Below are 20,416 nucleotides of genomic sequence, written 5' to 3'. Positions count from 1 at the left end.
GATAGAAGAAGAGTCCCATATGCCTATAGATGGAGACCCACAGCAGGGATTTCACGATATTGAATGTAAAACATGCAGGAAAATGTTTTTTTAAAGTTGTGTGAGCTAGAAGAACAGCTGGATAAATCTAAAGGCTTGTCATGGTGCCTGTGTGTGGACTCCAAACACACAATGAGCAGCTGGCACGCACTAAGAGTGCCGGTGAGAAGCACGGGAGAAGGTCAGTGGAACTTATCAAGAAATATGATTAGGGAAAAAGATCAAAATGTGTTCAGCAGTCAAAAAAATTTCAAACAACGTAAGTCCACACAAGTCGAGAATAAATAAATGCCAAACTATATGCTGACAACTATATTATCAAAAGAAGTATGGTTTTAGGTGGAGAAAGGCAAATTTTGGTGAAAAACATTATAGAAAACATTTTGAAGGAAGTGACATTTGGGCTAGGGCTTAAAATGGATAGGAAGCACTTTATTTTTAATATATCACAAGCATATACTTACTAATGTAAATTTGGACTTTGCATTCTCAGCTTTTCTCCTTTTCAGAAATAATTGGAGTCATGTAACACTAAAAGACACATAAAACTAAGAAAGTTTAAAATTGTTCTCAGTTTCTACCCAATATTATAAACAATAACAGAGTTAGAAATATTGTTAAGGTATTGTCAAAACTAAAATTGCATTTATGATATTTTACGACATTCAGAGCTAAATAAATTGTATTTATTTGTTACAATGTGGATTAACCTAGGCACATTATGTTAAATGAAATAAGCCAGGCACAGAAGGACAAATACCCTCCTGCATGTGGATCTACAAAAGAACTCATAGAAGCAGAGAGCAGGGGTGGAGAATGGGGAGTTGTTGGTGGACGAGCACAAGCTTTCACTTCTGAGATGAATAAGTTCTGGGAATCTAACATACGGCATGGTGACTGTAGCTAACAACTCTGAATTATGTACTTGAAATTCACTTAAATGTCTTAACCACAAGGCAAGGCAAGGCAAAACAAAAAGGTAACCGGGTAAGGTGACAGTTGTGTTATTAACTACATTGATGATGGTGATCTTTTCACTATATCCATTACCATATATACACATAAAATCATGTCATAGATCTTAAAATCCTATAATTTTATTTCTCAATTATACCTCAATCAGTTTGGACTTTTTTTAGTTAAGAAAACTAATGGAGGTATAAAAGTTTAAAAGTAATCTTTATATTTCTAATTATATTCCAATAACTGATATATTTTACTTGGTTTATTCCTCTTACTGTGTATATTAGTTTTTTTATTTGTAATGGTTTCTCTTCATGTTGTAAAGATGACATTTGAGTATTAATAATGTGGTGTTACTCAAACAATCTGTATAATAAAAAGTACACAGAACATATTACCTTCTCCCACTATACCAGAATATCCATTAGGACTAAGACCATGTCCATACTTCACTTACCACCACATTCCATGTAACGAGCACAGGGCCTGTGCCCACAATTATACAGTCACCTGCTGGAGTGAAGTATTCTGAAAAGTTCTATGAAATTATGATAATCAAATTGTTCAACAAGTTGGAGAGTTACAGCAAATGAAACAGATAAAAATGTGGAGAACTGCTCCAGGGAATTGGAATCTAAAAATAAAAGTCAAATGTTAGAACTAAAAGTACAATAACAAAAATAAAGGCCCTGGTAATAATGTATTCAACAGTAGATGAGACAATGGTGAAAGGAAATTTGGGACAACAGAACATATTAGAGCTAAACACAGGAAATAAAGAATGGGTAAGAAGAAAGGAACAATAAAGATACATGGACATAATTGAAAAAGATCTAACATACATGCAAGTATCATACACAAGAAGAAAAACAAGTAAATGAGGCAGAAGTACTATTTGAAAAAAAATAGCTGGCGACTTTACAAAACCAAGGAACTTGATAGATTCTGCAATGCACAGTGTTCTGCAAATCTCCAATAGGATCAGTGCAAGGGAAACACGTGGGTGTAAAATAGATTGATGGAAAAAAAGCAGCAGCCAGAAAAAAAAGGAATAATAAAAAATGAATTTTAAGGGAGTATCATTAAAACTAAAACTTAATACTGAACAAAAATTTTGGAATCCAGAAGAAAATGAAAAGGCGTCTCAATGTCCTGAAAGAAAGTAATTACCAAACCAGAATCAATAACACCTTTCAAGAGTGAAAATGGAATAATGATTTTATGATGAAGAAAAACTCAGAATTTTTTTACCAGCAAACCTACACTAAGAGAAATACTAAAAGTAGATCTTCAAGCAGAAACAAAATGAGCTAAGAATTAAGATAAAATTATAGGAAAGAACAAAGATCAACAGTGAGGGTTATTATGTAACTACATAAAATTGACCACTGGCTAAATATTGACCTGCAAAATTAATATTATTAGTGGTCCTATGGTGTTTCAGTGCAGGGCAAAAAAAATGCAAAAGGTACAGGGTGGTAAGTTGAGATAAAGAATCACCATCTTCAGAAATGTTAAGAATATAAAATGAGATTCTGTATGAATCTAAATGTAAGATTCTGTAAGGTGAGATTCCATGTTAAAATTTTTGCTAAAATAGTAGAGTGAGTCCATAAGTAAAAAATTAATGAGAGAAAATAAATATTTGACTAAAATATACGAAAGATACAAATGCTCCCAGTATTATGAAATAAATATTTTGGTGGAAAAAACTATTTTAAAATTTTGCTCTGTAGAAATACCATTTGACCCAGCCATCCCATTACTGGGTATATACCCAAAGGACTATAAATCATGCTGCTATAAAGACACATGCACACGTATGTTTATTGCGGCATTATTCACAATAGCAAAGACTTGGAACCAACCCAAATGTCCAACAATGATAGACTGGATTAAGAAAATGTGGCACATATACACCATGGAACACTATGCAGCCATAAAAAATGATGAGTTCATGTCCTTTGTAGGGACATGGATTAAATTGGAAACCATCATTCTCAGTAAACTATCGCAAGAACAAAAAACCAAACACCGCATATTCTCACTCATAGGTGGGAATTGAACAATGAGATCACATGGACACAGGAAGGGGAATATCACACTCTGGGGACTGTTGTGGGGTGGGGGGAGGGGGGAGGGATAGCATTGGGAGATATACCTAATGCTAGATGACGAGTTAGTGGGTGCAGCGCACCAGCATGGCACATGTATACATATGTAACTAACCTGCACAATGTGCACATGTACCCTAAAACTTAAAAGTATAATAAAAAAAAAGAAAACAACAACAAAAAAAAATTTTGCTGAATTAAGTATTCTAACTAAGAATCAAGAGAGATCAAGAAAAGAAGAATAATGTTGCACATTATAAGACACAAAACTTAAATATAGGAGTTGGTAATGTTGACAGTAAAAACATAAGAAAAGGTATACCACAAAAACACTAACAAAAGAAATCTAGGTTACTTGTATGAACAGCATATAAAGAATAGTTCAATTAAAGAAGGATTACCTAAAACAAAAAGGGACACTTTATGATTAGTAGATGATTCACCAGGAGCTGTTATAACTTTAAATCTATATGTAGCCAATAACAAGGCTTCAAATATATACAGCAAAAATTGACAGAATTGAGAGGAGATATAAGCAAGTACACGATCATAGTAAGAGATTTTAACACTCATAATTCTAATAAAATAGGCAGGTGAATGTATCAGGGAGTATTCAGAAGTCACAAACAACTGAGACATACATTATTATGAGGTATATCTGAGCTATTTCTTAGAATTGACCATATCTTCAGTCATCAAACAATCAGAAAATCTCAGAAGATCGAAATTGTCAAGAATATATTGGACTAAAATGGAATTAAGGTGGATATTAATAACAGAAAGATAACTAGAAAATACTCAAGTGTATGGAAATAAAGACTACACTATTAAATAATTCATGAGCCACAAAAGAACATTACAGCAGAAAGAAGAAAATATTTAACTGAATAGTCATAAGTATAAGAAGAAATCAAAACATATGGGTTGCAGCTAAAAAGAAAGTTGAGGAGATTTTTCTTGAAAGCCTATTTTCCAAAATATACAAAAAAAAACTGAAAATCAAACTTCCAAATGATAAGGCTGTTAAAAAAAAAAAGAAAGAAAGAAAAACTAACAGAGTTAGAGGAAGAGAATAAAAATATCAGGGAAGGTTATTCTAATTTTGACAGTTATCCCAATGTTTAAGAAACAAACATTATCTCAAAGAGTTCATATAACAAAGTTAGATGACAGATTGTTGGGATTGTTTACCTGGGATATCAATGGATTCAACAGTGAATGATTTCGAGGAGGGAGTCATGGAAATGACAGATCATGCCATGATTTGTTTTCAGCCAGTAAGCACTGGTATGGCTTTTGTTTAACGTATTTCTGTACCACTTGGTAAATAGTTACTGAGGTCAGTGGTAAAATCATGAGCATATCTTCTGATCTATTTGATCTGAGATCACATAGACAGAATGATTGAACTACACATTCTTTGTAATATGTTCTAAACTGTAGTATTATTAGAATTATCAGTTTTATTATACTCATATTATTTAGTTGTTTCTACTACTCCTGGATAAAATATCTTTTTCATTGCTTTTAATATCCACATGGACAGCACTTGTGTAAGTACTCACTATGCAATGCATATATTTATAAATTGGAGAATCTTTAATAAAACATTAAGAAAAAATTTAGATCTTTAAAATGGCTTGGGGGAAAAGCAATGATATTAGTAACAAAAATAGTCTGGAAAATTTATGACATCATAGAAATCAGAATAGGCAGGACTATATTTTGTCTATAAGAATCAGTAAAATTGAACAAATATATTTCAAAACAATATGTCAGTGAAGTTGTACTGCTGGTGACATAATGTTGAAGGCAAATGGTGCTCAAAAGTTATATCAATAAAACCTAAAAGTGCTGATACTTAGATATTTCATCGGAATAGAATTGTATTTGATTTAAGGTACAGATTTTAATGGGCAAAATGTGCAATCATTAATGAAGAAATGATGTAAACAAATTAAATTTTTAATTAAAACACTATGCTTAAAAGCAAATTATTTTTTCAAGAGTGTTAAAAAAGCAAACAAATAACACAGAAACTAAGATGACAATTTTTAACCATATGTACTTAATAGTTAAAAATAACCATGCACTTTCAGACACTTATGATTTACTAAGTCGTGAAATCAATATTAATAGATATATATATGCTTTACCTGCTTTAAAAATAGGTATCTATTTTCATGAGAAAATTTACTTTTAAAAATCAACAATTAAGATAATGCATTTTCAATAATAATCTATGAATATTTACTTCTTATAAATAAATGTGCTTAAATAATTTCCTTAAAATGTAAAATTCAGACCTTAAGACAATTTCATTTTTTAATCTCATGGAACCAGAAGCATCAGCATATGAAATTATGTATCAAAGGTTTATTTGTGCTTTAAAGTTTCCATCTGGTAAAAAACTATCAGTGAAAAATTATTGGATTTTAGTAGACATCATATTATTAAATTTATAGAAAAAATATATGGTTTTAGTCAAAATCTTGGAAAAGTTTCTGAAGGTTTTATTTTGGCACTGATTTGCCACATGAAATTTTCTCTGACTGATACTATAAAAAATAAAATATTTTAAATGTTTTCTACTATATGCCAAATAATTTTCAGAAAAAATTAAACACCAAGGATTGAAACAATGAACAATGGAAGGAAATTTAAACAATGTACTGTGGAAGAAAATTTAAACTTTGTTGGTTAGCCTTGAGTCCAGAGGATATGAAACGGTTTGAAATTCTTATGGAATCTTATAAATTTACTCTGATGAAAGTTAGTGAACAAATAATAATCATTTTAAAATGTATTTACTAGAGTTATTTGGTTTTCATAAAATGCATCCTACCAGACACACCAATTTTGTTTCAAAAGAAATAGTTCAGTTGTTAAACCATGATTATTGATTTGTTGAAGATTCTATTTAATTAAATGAAGGAAACTGGCAAAGATATAGAAATCACAGAGAAATTAAGTCATATGATATAAAATAAAACAGAACATTTATTCTTTTCACAATTTATGAAATATGGAGACATTGACAAATGACATTAACAATGTTCTATGGATAAAAACTAAACAGAAATTAATAATAAGCTAACTATTTAAATTTTAAGATCTCCCATTAAATAGAAGAAGTAAGATCTAGAGTCTGGTAGCACAGTAAGGCAACTATAGTTAACAATAATTTATTACATTATCTCAAAATGACTAGACTAGAATATATGGGGAATGTTCCTAGCATAAAGAAATGACAAATGTTTGAGGTAATAGATGTTCGACTACCCAGATCTGATTGGTATACATTATATGTTTGTATCAAAATATCACATGTACCCCAATAAATATGTACAACTATAATGTATCCATAAAAATAAAAATAAAAAAATAAAAATATCTCATCATTGAATTTTTAAAAAATTGATCCATGACACAAACAGGTTTTATAATGTCAATGTTATTAGAAATACGAGGAAAATGTAATGTGATTTCTCTTAGATTCTCATAAGCTAAAACAGAATTCAACTCACACGTAATGCCTTGGACGTTGAACTACGTGGAAAGTAATGGAAAAGTTTGAAGTCACTACTCACGGCAGACCATGTGTCAGAAAGAATAGTTCAGCTAAAGATAACCAACCCAAATGCAATTTACAGGCAAAATTTGCTATTTTTCTTAAAAATATGCTAATTTTCTCAATAAATAGCAAATAACTGGAAATTATTAGAATGACTTGATCAAAAATTTTTTTTCTGAGACAGAGTCTCGATCTGTTGCCCAGGCTGGAGTGCAGTGGCAGGATCTCAGCTCACGGCAACCTCCGTCCCCCGGGTTCAAGTGATTCTCCTGATTCAGCCTCCCTAGTAGCTGGAATTATAGGCATTCACCACCACGCCTGGTTAATTTTTATATTTTTAGTAGTGATGGGGTTTCGTCATGTTGGCCAGGATGGTCTCAAACTCCTGGCGTCAAGCCAGCCTTGACCTCCCAAAGTGCTGTGATTACAGGTGTAAGCCACAGCGCCCAGCCTTGATCAATATTTTTAATACTACCACTTTTAAAATTCAGTAAACAGTTTTACTAATGATATAGATAGATGATAGATAAATATGTGGATAAACGGATAGATAGATGATAGATAGATAGATAGATAGATAGATAGATAGATAGATAATAGATAGACAGATAGATAGATAGATAGATAGATAGATAAAGAATAATTTTGGAAAAAGGAAATATCAGTTTTTGAAATGACTTTTTCTCAAAAAAATAAAGCCAAAGAGAAAAATAGATGAAGGTTAAGGGTAAGAATTATGTATTTGAAAAATAGTCCAGGGAAGCTATTAATACTAAAAGTATATCTTTTGATGTATTGATTACTTTGACAATGTTTACTTCTTTAAATTCTACCTGTGCTCCAAAGCTTTTATGGCCGCTAGAAAATAAATGGTATTTAGAAACACATATGTGAGCCTTTATAGGTTACACTGTGGCTGGCTAAATGGAAGTTAAATAATTATATGATGAATGTACCTTTAAAAATTATGTGGTCTGGAGGAAACAAAATGATGTCATGGCATGATAAATGGGCACTATCTGGAAAAGTTGGGGACAATTTCCTTGAAGACGTGAGACTGAAGCCCTTTCTTTCGTAAAAGTTAAAAAAGAAAAATACCTTTCATTTGTCATATTTTAGCATAAAATTATAAAAGCATATTAATTCATTGGAAAAAAAAACCCTTTCAGGCAAGGATTCAGAGGAAATGTTTTTAAACACGCATTTGTCTCCACCTGAGCGTGATTGATCAATGAAGTAGATGACGTTCTCAACTTGTTTCCTTACTCAACTGAACTCAGAAAGGGCGAGATGCCAGGGGCTATGTTTCAAGGCAGAGTGTGGTATCGAAAAGACCTGATCTAATTAAAAGTGGGGAAACCTGAAAATAAATAAATAGCCCAAATTTGAGCAATCTCATGTGGCTTTTGACATGAGCCCTGTAAAATGCAATGCACAAGACCAAAACAGATTCTCGTAGGAAGAAGCACATGCCTCAGCTACCCAGTAGGTAAGGTAAGATAAATCATTATTAATATGATCAAAGTACTTGTATTGACTAATCAAAGTGTTAGCCTTTTAATAAATCAAAACTAAATGTGACCATCTTTCAATTGTATGTCACCATTGAATTCCAAAGGGTCTCATGGCATCATGTGTGATTGTCTAGTAAACAGACTAAATGTTTGAGCATTAGTGAATCCAAGTCTAAGAGCTGCATTTCCCTGGGCACCTTCATTCAAGGAGCATCTCTCAGAGAACGTCGAAGCCAATAGGGAGGGAATTATGGGAAGATCATCGGGAGAAACTGGGGAGGGGATTATGGGAAGGTCATCCTGAGAAACTGTTCCCCCTGAATCCACCTGAGTCCAGTGGAGAGTGGGTTGGGAAGAATTTACCCCAGTTATAGGGTTCTTTCCCATGAGGAAATATATTCAAACACAATTTTAATAAAAGAAATAAAAATTAATTATCCTATAAAACAGCATAGATTCTCCAGAGTTTTGTACTTAAATATAATTAAGTATCCCAACTGAAAATAGCTCCGACTTATCTCAATTTTGAAGACTAATCTAGTTCACTATTCTGTGTCTCTGGATAGCTGTTAATTATGTTATTATTACTCTCATTAATATTAGCAGTGTTCGTATTATTTGAGTTTCCTCTTACCTTTTGTAAGAAGATGCATTTGTGTATTTTTTCTAGATAACAATAAAAGGATTTGTAGAAAATGACTTGTATAACACGACTCCTTCGGTATCCACAGCACATCATTCATTGGTGGTAACACACAGAGAAGGTCCATCCCCACTAAGTCTTACTGGGCCATCCTCATATCCTACTTTGGAAGCGAAAAATAGAATCTCATGATTGAAATGGTAGATCTGTCACATTTTGTAACATTCATGTATGTCCACTGTGAACCAGGGGCACAGTTTTCTCTTACTGTTGTTGTTTTACTAAACATCATCAAATATTCACAAATGTGAGAGAGAGGAAAGAGAGGGTGGGATATAGTATGATATATATAAAATATATATGACATTATATATATATATATGATAATGTGCCGATAAGTATGATATATGTTACATACCATGTATACATGCGACAATGCACTGCAGGTCTCCAGGAATTACCATGTGCAATATTCCTCAGGAGGCACCAGTCTCATAGTTCATATAAACAGCAACACCAGAGTTTATGCAATCTCCAGCTATATGGTTGCATGAAATTGTCCCAGTAATATGTAATGTAACATATAACATATGACTTATATAATGAAAAATACAAGGACCTCACCCTGAGGTGTACATGTGTTCATGAAAAGCTGCACCTCCTATTTGAGGAGGCAAAAAATTTCACCAGCTTTAAAAATCTTAATAACTTTAGCTAATCCAGTGCTGTTCTTTCACAAATTTATCAGCAGAAGACCTATCTCTATAGCAAATGCTATTCCTGCATCTCATGTGTGGTGAGTGGTGCTTGTTATGTGGTGAGTGGTGCTTGTTGTCTGATTTTTATAGCTCTATTATGATCAGTTTGAAATGTAGTTGTAGTTCTCAGGCCTTACAAATGCATGCAACTTGTAGTCAAAGAAAGAGTGATTTGAGGCATTGGGATATTACCCTGACCCACCCTTTATTAGATCATCTGATTTATATTCTGTTCCTGACTGTCATTGTTTTCTTCTACACAGAAAAAAAATAGGTTTTTATCCTGCTGCTCGAGCTTGTGAAGCAGGGTAAGTCAGCAAACAAAGTAAAATAAGCAAATGTGATAAACGACCCAAGGCTATGGAGAAAATCTTTTATTAGAGGCAGAGCTCACTCCCCACTCTCCAGTAGAGGCCACTGGTCCTCCTGAATTAATACCTGATAATATCCTCAGATTCATGGGTGAGGCCCCCAGGGCATGACAGAGCAAGATATATACTCTTAAAATACTTTCCACAGGACTTTTTCGAATCTGCTAAGTTACTAGGTTTTGGGTTTTACCTGAATATTCAGAGCTAACTATCTCCTGAGAACACTTGGAATACAAATGTCATGTGGACTAAAGAGAAAGAAACCAGGCCACGGGCAACTGAGGAGTGACTTGGGGACAATTGCAGAGATGTTTAAACAGAAAATGACTCAAGATCACCATGTCTTGTGCAAGGCATTCTTTGCTTCCAGTTTCCCATGAAGTATTCATTAAAATCTCCATACTCATACATGCATAGCAAATGTTCATGTATTTTGGGAGTTGTGGCAAAGTACTGAATATATTCTCACTAAATAAGGGCCCAAGGATTCCAGTTAATTAGCTGAGATTTGCTCCAATTAATTTGAATCTGTTCATTATCCCCTTTTACCATATAATCACGTCTCTTCTGATCTTTGCAAAACTCTCAGACAAAATTTCAAAAACAACAATGAAAACCAGAGACCATTGTCTTCCACCTCTATTATCAGAAAGTCGTTTCCATATCCATCCTTGTCCACCATGTGCAATGTCTGCCTACTGCCCTCTAAGAATCACTCCAATTCCTGTTGTCCACTCCTGGGTAAGGCATCCACCCATGACTAAGAGTAAAACTGTATACTCAGTAAAGAGACTGCATCTGGATACCAGAGTGAGGCCATCTCAAACTACCAGCATTTCACTTTCTTTTCTTTTTTTATGCTTCTCACATTTATTTTTTGTTTTATTTTATTTTATTATTATTATACTTTAAGTTTTAGGGTACATGTGCACAATGTGCAGGTTTGTTACATATGTATGTATACATGTGCCATGCTGGTGTGCTGCACCCATTAACTCATCATTTAGCATTAGGTATATCTCCTAATGCTATCCCTCCCCCCTCCCCCCACCCCACAACAGTCCCCGGTGTGTGATGAAGACACATGCACACATATGTTTATTGCGGCACTATTCACAATAGCAAAGACTTGGAACCAACCTAAATGTCCAACAACGATAGACTGGATTAAGAAAATGTGGCACATATACACCATGGAATACTGTGCAGCCATAAAAAAGGATGAATTCATGTCCTTTGTAGGGACATGGATGAAGGTAGAAACCATCATTCTCAGCAAACTATCACAAGGACTAAAAACCAAACACCGCATGTTCTCACTCATAGGTGGGAATTGAACAATGAGAACACATGGGCACAGGAAGGGGAACAGCATTTCACTTTCTTTCTGCATATCGTTTTAAACTCCATCAACTTCAGAGTTGTTGTAAGATTAATAGAAAATCAGGCAAATGGCCTGAGTGAGCTTGTCACTATACATTAAGTATGCAGTAACTAAGAAGTTCAATGATGGTGAGAATAATTATGATCACTGAGACATTCATGCTGATGGGGAGAATCACAAATGCTACCATATTTGAAAATTTCAGCATGATGTTTGTATTTAATGACAATTTCAAATACTAAAATTCTTTGACATTCAAAGAATGTTGCCAAAGGACAGAATAACAAGTGATTAGGCACCATTTGGAATAGGTCGATGAATAAATCTACGTTTCTTATTACATTGGGTAATGACTTTCTTTTCAGCCTTATGGGGAGAGACCAATAATATCAAGACTGATCTGAAAAACATGTGGGGTTAGATTTACTTCTGGTAGAATCATAAGGAAAATATCCTGGATCCTATACAAATCCAGATATTTGTATTTCTTCTCATAAAGAACAATTGCATTTGCAAAGCTTGAATTTGATTTTACCTTTTCTAATTATAGGAAAATCTTTGCTATCCTTGGACTTTATTTTTCCACTTGTCTAATGTAACCTGATGTCATCTGATTCTTAATAGTTCTTCCTCTGGTTTTTAAATTTGTTTTTCTAGAATGAGGAAGTACACTGGGCCTTTTAATGTGTTAATATTTCTTGTATTTCTGTTCTTAGAAATGTAAAGCCAACAAAATTTAGTACTTTTTTTTTTACATTGATGAGATATTTTATTTTTCTATTTTGCAATAAGGGCAGAATAGAAAGACACCGTTTTAAAATTATGCCTTGTTTAAAGTTTATTAATTTCTGTTGTGCAGCGGGGTGTTATCTGTCTCTGTGACTTTCAACATTTACTATTGGGGGGACATAGTGTGTTCAATAATGTGTTCGATTGAATTAGTTTTCTAGGCTTCAGGAATGTTTCCTTCTCTGTATTATATATTATTATATACGTATTATATATGTATAATATATATATTAACCTGTTAATCTTTCATTCCAGCAGTTAGGTTTTTGTATCACATTGGTTATAATGTGTTAAAGAAAGTGTGAGTAAAAAAAACTAAATTTTATTTTTAATGATATGTAGAAATGAGGAAAAGTGTTTCACCAAGTATTTTCCACGGCTCTCTCATGCAGGATAGACAGAGGTGGCGAGACTAGAATCTCATCTCCCAGTGCCCACTTTCCCTCTGTTATTTTCCTTCCTCTGCCTCCTTGGAGTCCTGAACTGTGGGATTCATGATCACTATCTGTCAAATTGCCTGTCGTTTCACATTTTCATCCCTGCCTCTTTAGTGCTCAGAATGGGCCAAGAACGGCCTGCTGCCAGCCACATTTTTCTAGGTGATTTATCAGGAATGGAGAGATCGGTGTTTACTTTGACATAACAAAACTTAATCAAAACATAAAAGAGTGTGTTCTGTGCACGCTGTGCACCATTTCCCACACTTTTTAGAAGCAGAAGATACCGGATCTACTCGGAAGACATGACCTACGTCCCCACAACGAATCACAAATGCTTCAGCCTTGCTTGAACATATACACTTTACCTACAGAAAAACATTAGATGTCAGCCGCGGAGAAAATGTATGTACATCCCACAGGAAATTCCATACTTAGCCAAACTGTAGCCATATTTTACTTTACCTCTCTTACTATGATTTTGTTAGACTTTTAATTATTTAACCATGTTTTTACTTGTTTATTCCCTGTTTCTCTAATATCCATAAACTTTTAGATGTCATAAATGTATTTTTTCTGATGGTTTGTTTTGGGGTTTGGGGGGTTTTGTTTGTTTTTTTGAGACAGGGTCTCTGTCACTTAGGCTAGACTGCCCACTGCAGCCTCAACCTCCCCGGGGCTGACGCCATCCTCCCGCCTCAGTCTCCCAAGTAACTGGGACTATAGGCGTGCGCCACCACATCTGCTAATTTTTATTTATTTACTTTTTTTTTTTGTAGAGACACGGTCTCACTACGTTGCCAGTTGCTTTCACACTCCTGGATCTAAGTGATCCTCCTGCTCCAGCCTCCCAAAGTTCTGGGATTACAGGCATGAGCCACCCTGCCTGGACAGACACCAGAGATGTATTTTTCATATGTTTACTTCGCAATATTTATTCCTTAAATTTTTAACAAATAAATAATCTACGAAATTGTTACTAGAGCTTTCTGGTTTCAATAATGCCATACAAGGCCCAACACACTGCAAAGGTTTAAAGCCATACAAAGGGTACGCTCTTCATCCTGCAAATCTCAAACAATACTTCTACAGCATCCATATTAATTTGGAAATTGAGGACAATACATCTCACATGCCCATATGATAAAGAATAATCTGTGATAAAAGATATTAGAAAAAATTCAGAACTAAAAATTTACTTACTATAAATTTTGATATGGAATTTTAAAAATAATTTATTGTTCTTTTTAGACTTAATGAGATGGATGCTTGCATAATTTACTTTTTAGAAGAAAGCACAAAGGATCAAATATTAGCAATAATAGTAGAAATCAAAGGAACAGCAAACAACATATAAATATGCTCTAGACAGGTCAACAAAACCTAGAATTAGCTTTTTAAAAAAATGTGTAATGTTGATAAGCCCCTGAGAACATCGATGGAGAAAAAAAGGCAGTGAAAATAACCAATATTAGAAATAACAAATATATATCATTACCACTTTCAAAGTTTTTAATGGAGAAATGTATATATATATAATGAGTATAGTGTAACTATATAATAATATAGAGTAAATATATAAATATATATTTCTATATAATATAAATATATAAATATATATTTCTATATAATATAAATATATAAATATATATTTCTATATAATATAAATATATAAATATAAATTTCTATATAATATAAATATATAAATATATATTTCTGTATAATATAAATATATAAATATATATTTCTGTATAATATAAATATATAAATATATATTTCTGTATAATATAAATATATAAATATATATTTCTGTATAATATAAATATATAAATATATATTTCTATATGATAGAAATATGTAAGGGAAAATATAATGCCCATGATTTTGAAGTACATATTAAATAGATTAATCCTCAAAAAACATACTTCACAAAGCCTGACCAAATAGATACAGAAATTTAAATCATCATAAAATTTGTAAATAAAATGAAACTATTATGAAAACTGCAGACCATAGAAACTATATTAGTGAATTTTACCAAATATTTAATGAGGGAATAATACCAATTTTTTACAAAATTTTTCAGACAACAGAGAATTATTAAATACACTCTAACCAATTTAACATGCCAGAAAAAAAAACTGACGCCAGATCTTGACAGAGAAGTGATAATAATAAAATACAGACCAAACTCATTCATGAATATAGATTCAAATATCCTTAAACAATGAAATTGATATAGTTAAAAAGTCATTCATAATTAATTTTAAAATAGCATTCTAAAAATCTAATTAAATACCCTTCATCTTAAGGAAAGGGTATATAGAAAATAATGGAATCATGATATTTGTTGGAGAAATGTTGAAATCTTTCTCACTGAATGAAGATGAGGATGCCTTCTCTGCTCACATTTATTCTGTACATTACTGAAGTGCTAACCCATTTAATAAAGGAAGAAAAAAATAATGAAGTCTATAAGCTTTTGCAAAAAGGAATAACACCCTCATTATCCAGTGCATATAATTCTGTATTAAAAGTCCAATAGAAGATACAGAAATGTTATTAAAAGTTTAATATGAAAATTATGAAATTTAAATACTATTACTAAAGAGAAACAAACGTTATAATAGATATTTGTCGGTTCTAACAGTTTTTTGGTGGAGTCTTTCGGGTTTTCTATATATTAGATCATGTCATCAGAAAACAGACAATTTAACTACTTCTTTTGGTCTTTGGATGCCTTTTATTTCCTTTTCTTGCCTGATTGCTCTGGCTAGCCCTTCCACTTTGATGCTGAATAGAAGTGTGTGTTTGGTGGAGGGCACCCTACCCTTGCTCTCGATGTTAGAGGGAAAGCTCTCAGCCCTTCACTATTGAGTGTGATCTGGCTGTGGGTCTGCCATGTGTCCCTCTGTGCCACATGTGTGCTGGGACATCGTGCTATACTGATGCTGAGAGATTGATCATGGAAGGTGCCGAGCAGAGGCCTCCAGGGTGCCCACCTCCTTCTTTCTTCCTTTCAGGGACTCCCCATGCTTCTGAGATGCTGCGATGTTTTAGCTGTAATTGGGAGGGCCCGGGAGGTACAGGGCCACACTGTCTTGGATTAACCGTGGGTGTGCCCAGCTCTGCCTTGTCTTAGAGAGAGTAAACCCTCTCAGACTCCACTGTTGCCTGAAATCAGCCTCAGGTCATGTGACAGAAGGGTCCAGAGCCCCTTCAGATGCTGCCAGGTCGGAAATGGGCCCTGGAATCTTCATGGCACCAAACTCAAGGGACCTGTGGTAAAGCCCTGGGAAACGGGAGTAAGGACTAAGCAGGGCCCCAGATCTCGCCTTGAAAAAAGCAAGACAGTCCGGGATTTAAGAAATGCTGGGACTGCTGTGGCCACTGTGCCCTCAATCTGGAAGGAAATCAAGATCCAAGAGAGAGGTTGGGTAGACCCGATCCTGGGGCGCACAAGCTGTGTCCAAAGCAGTGATGCTGCTCTGAGGCACCTTCCGCAGTGTCACCTTACAGACAGGAAGGTCATGGCTGGGGCGCAGCTCAGAGTCCAGTGGAGACCCGTCCATGTTAGTGCATAGGATTGATGACAGGCGCTTTCATCACTGGGAATGATCCATAAATATTGCTGGATAGCCAACTGGAAAGTAATCATTTGAATCATTACTTTATAACTTAAACCAAAGTAATTTTGATTTGAATAAGAAAGTATAACATAAATCAATAAAAATCATAAAAGAACTAGCATAAAATGTGATGGAATCTCAAAGTAGGAAATGTCTTCCTAAAGCTATGTCATAGTTGAGAAGAAATAAGTGAAAAGCTAGATCACACTCATGCATACACACACACACACACACACACACACCTTTACAACCAAAAAAAAAAAAAAGACACCAAATGAGTTCAAAGATCAATTACGAATTAGGAAAAAAAATGTAACTTTTATTATATCAAGAATTGTAGCTGTTGATCTATTGTAACATATATTGAAGTCCTAAAAATTAGTTGATACTCAAATTGTGTGTGTATATAAAAAACAGTGTTACACTATACATATTTTATAGAAAAGAAAACTCATTGTTTTTAAGCATATGAAAAGATGTCCAAATTCTCTTTTAATAATAGGAATAAAAATGAAAAGCCAATAGAGACACAATTTTTCACCTATTTGAGTGATAAAGATGACAGACAGACATATAGGCAGATAGATAGATGATAGATAGATAGATAGATAGATAGATAGATAGATAGATAGACAGATGAGTAGCTCAATAGGTTGATAGATCAATAGATTGATAAATAGAGATATCTAACTTAGGCAGAGAAAAACAGATTGTTTCATATATTGTCCATAAAGGATGTCAGAAGAACCCATTGGGAAGTAATTTGACAATATCTAGAAATGCATATATGCCAACAACTTTGATTCACTGATTTTATCCTTAGCGTTTTTCTATAGACACTCTCTACCTGTGTGAATAGGGTACTCACAATGGCATTGCAGCATTATTTTTGCTACCCCATGTAAAATAAGTACAAATTAAGTAAGCATCAAATAAATAAGTAGCTGTACAGACTTCTTCAGCTTCAGCTTCTTCAGCCTCCTACAAAATAAAAAATAAATCCAATCAGAGTCTTCATCATCATTATGCAATTTTTCTATCCAAAGGTGGTGGGGGGTGTTGAGCTCCGCATCTCTTTGCTGTTTCTTGTGAATGGACTATAATTGCATTCAAATTGACACCTTCAGAGTAAACATTTTTTTGCATGATTTAACTGTCTTTACTATCTGCGCAAAGTGTCTACACCCCAAAACAAAGTTCTGTGATTTTAAAAACGATTCATTATCCACAAGTTGTTGCTTAGGAAAAGAATCATTTGGAGGAAATTGCAGGTGTGCAGATTTGAATGGATGATCGCTCTGTTTTTGAATTAGTTCCTCTGTATGTGTGTGCACCTGTGCATGCGTGTGTGCACATGTGTGTGTCCGTGTGTGCATGTGTGTATGTGCATGTGCACATGCCTGTGCCTGTGTGCATGTGTGTGGTGCTTGTGTGCATGTGCCTGTGTGCGTGCCTGTGTGTGTGTGTGTATACACCCATATTCTTTAGTGCTTCAGCTTCCTCCTTCCCTTTTTGTGTGTCTACAGTATGGATATCAATGGTAGGCTTATTTCTCTGTCTTCTGGCAGTGGTCATAAGATTTAGATGGAGTGTCATGATTGTGGATAAAACTATACTGGCCTGACTCTGAATCCTTCTGTTGAAAACAGATCATCTTGGGTTATTATTTTTGAATTATACAGTGTGGAGTAGAGGAACTGAGTAGGAATGGCATTAGCTCACCCTTCGAAGTGTATGTAGAATGAGTTTGGAACGAGAAGTTGACTGGAGGAGAAATATCCATGAAGGCTTGTTTGCAATGCATCACTAGACATGTTGACACCTGAGGAAGCAAGGATTTTGGGGCCATCTGGAGTGCCATGTTTCCCTCCAGTACAGAGAGTCCTTCTTCTACCCCCAAAAGATGCTTTCTGATTCAAGAGATGCTTAAGTGGCTCAAGTGGTTGAATCATTTCCAAAATGTGAACATACACAAAAGAAATTGTTTGGATTGATTTTCTCAAGAGGCATGGGATTTTCACCCTAGTGCTCATGGACCACAGATGCCAATAACAGAAGGAATTGTCAATCATCGATCCAGTAAATAGTCATCAACTTCAAAATTTCAAATCATAAATCCCAACACATACCCATTTTTTACACACAGCTTTAATTAATTCAGAATTATTGTGTGAATGATGGTTTCAGATTTTCTACTTGAAATTCAGAGACATTGTTTAGAATCGGGAGAAAATAGAAGAAGAATAAGAGCTACCCATGGGCCATACTTAAGGGTCAATGCTATCCTCTATCAACTAGGAAAGATTTCTCTAGGAAAATCTCATCTTGCTGTCTGGCCATCTCTAGCCCATGCAGCTAACAGAGGCATGGTTTCCTTTGAGCAGAGCCTGGAGAGATCATGGGGAACTATTTCCACCAAAATCAACTTTTATCAGCCTTCTCCTATGCCAGAATATCTGCAAAAGCAAGCATTCCAGCTGTGTATGAAAGTCAGTTAAAATAGGAGTTTGATAGAGAATTCCATGCAGAACAGAAGTCCCCCCAACTGCATGTTAGTTTTCCACAGGTTCAGTTACCAGTGGTCAACTGTGGTTCTAAAATAGGTGAGTACAGTACAGGAAGATATTTTGAGAAAGAGAGAGAACACATTCATATCACTTTTGTAACAGTATATTCAGTATATTGCTATGATTGTTATGTTTTATTATTAGTTATTCTTGTTAATTTCTTACTGTGCTGAATTCATAAAATGAACATCATCATAGGTATGTATGGGTAGGAAAACACAGAACTAGTATTACTCAACTTTGAGACTTTTTATAAGGATACATTAATCTAGACCATGCAGTGCTGGTAAAGACTAGACAAATAGATCAGTGTGGTAGGATAGAGACCCCAGAAATGGGATCACATGAATATAGTCACCTGATCATTGACAAAGAAGCAAAGGCAACTCATTGGAGAAAAGAATCTTTTTGACAAATGGTGCTGGAACAACTGGACATCCACATGCCAAAAAAAAAAAAATGAACTGTAACATTTACCTTATATACGTTCACAAAAATTAACGCAGAATGGATACTAGAACTGAGTGTAAAATGCAAAAGTATGAATCCCCAAGAAGATAACATATGAAAATCTAAGTGACCCTGGATTTAGCAATGACTTTTTAGATACAACACTGAAAGTATGACCCATGAAAAAAAATAGTAAGCTGGACTTGGTTAAAATAAAAAATTTCTGTTCTGCAAAAGATACTGTTAAGGTAATGAAAAAATAAGCCACAGACTGAGAAAAAAATATTTTCAAGAGACATATCTCATGAAGGATTGGTATTCAAAATATACAAAGACCTTAAAATTCAACAATAAGAAAACAAACAATCCAATTAAGAAATGGGCAAAAGATATGAACAGACACTTCACCAAAGAAGATATAAAGATGAAAAGTAGGGCCATGAAAAAATGGAAAAACCCTATGTTACTAGGAATTGGCAAGTTCACAGTGAACTGCTACTATATACCTATTAGCATGAACAAAATGCAAAACGCTGACACCACCAAATGCTGGTGAGGATGTGGAGCAACAGGAATTCTCATTCATTGCTCGTGGAAATGGTGCAAAATGCAAAATGGTGCTGCCAGTGTGGAAGACAGTTTGACAGTTTCTTTAAAAACTAAACATACTCTTACCACGGAATTCAGCAGTTGTGTTTCTTGCTATTTATTCAAAAGAGTTAAAAACTTTTGTCTACACAAAAGCCTGCACACAGAAGTATATAACAGCTTTATTCATAATTGCCAAACTTTGGAAGAAACTAAGATGCCCTTCAGTGAGTGAATGGATAAATCAACTGTGCTCCATCCAGACAGTGGAATGTCATTCAACACTTAAAATAAATGAGCTATGAAGCCATGAAAAGACATGGAAGAAACTTAAATGTATGTTACTAAGAGAAAGAAGTCAATCTGAAAAGGCTACATCCTGTATAAACCCATCTATGTGACATTCTGAAACATGAAAAACAATGGAGATGGTGAAAAGATCAGTGGTTGAGGAAGGGAGGGAGGAACAGGGCATAGGGGATGTTTAGGGGAGTGAAACTACCCTGTATGATACTGTAATGGTGGACACATGTCATTACACATTTGTCTAAACGCATGTAATTTATAACACCAGGAGGAAATCCCAGCACAAATTA

This window comes from Gorilla gorilla, chromosome 8, assembly GCF_029281585.2.
Source record: "Gorilla gorilla gorilla isolate KB3781 chromosome 8, NHGRI_mGorGor1-v2.1_pri, whole genome shotgun sequence".
Taxonomy (NCBI): domain Eukaryota; kingdom Metazoa; phylum Chordata; class Mammalia; order Primates; family Hominidae; genus Gorilla; species Gorilla gorilla.
This window is presented reverse-complemented; position numbering follows the sequence as displayed.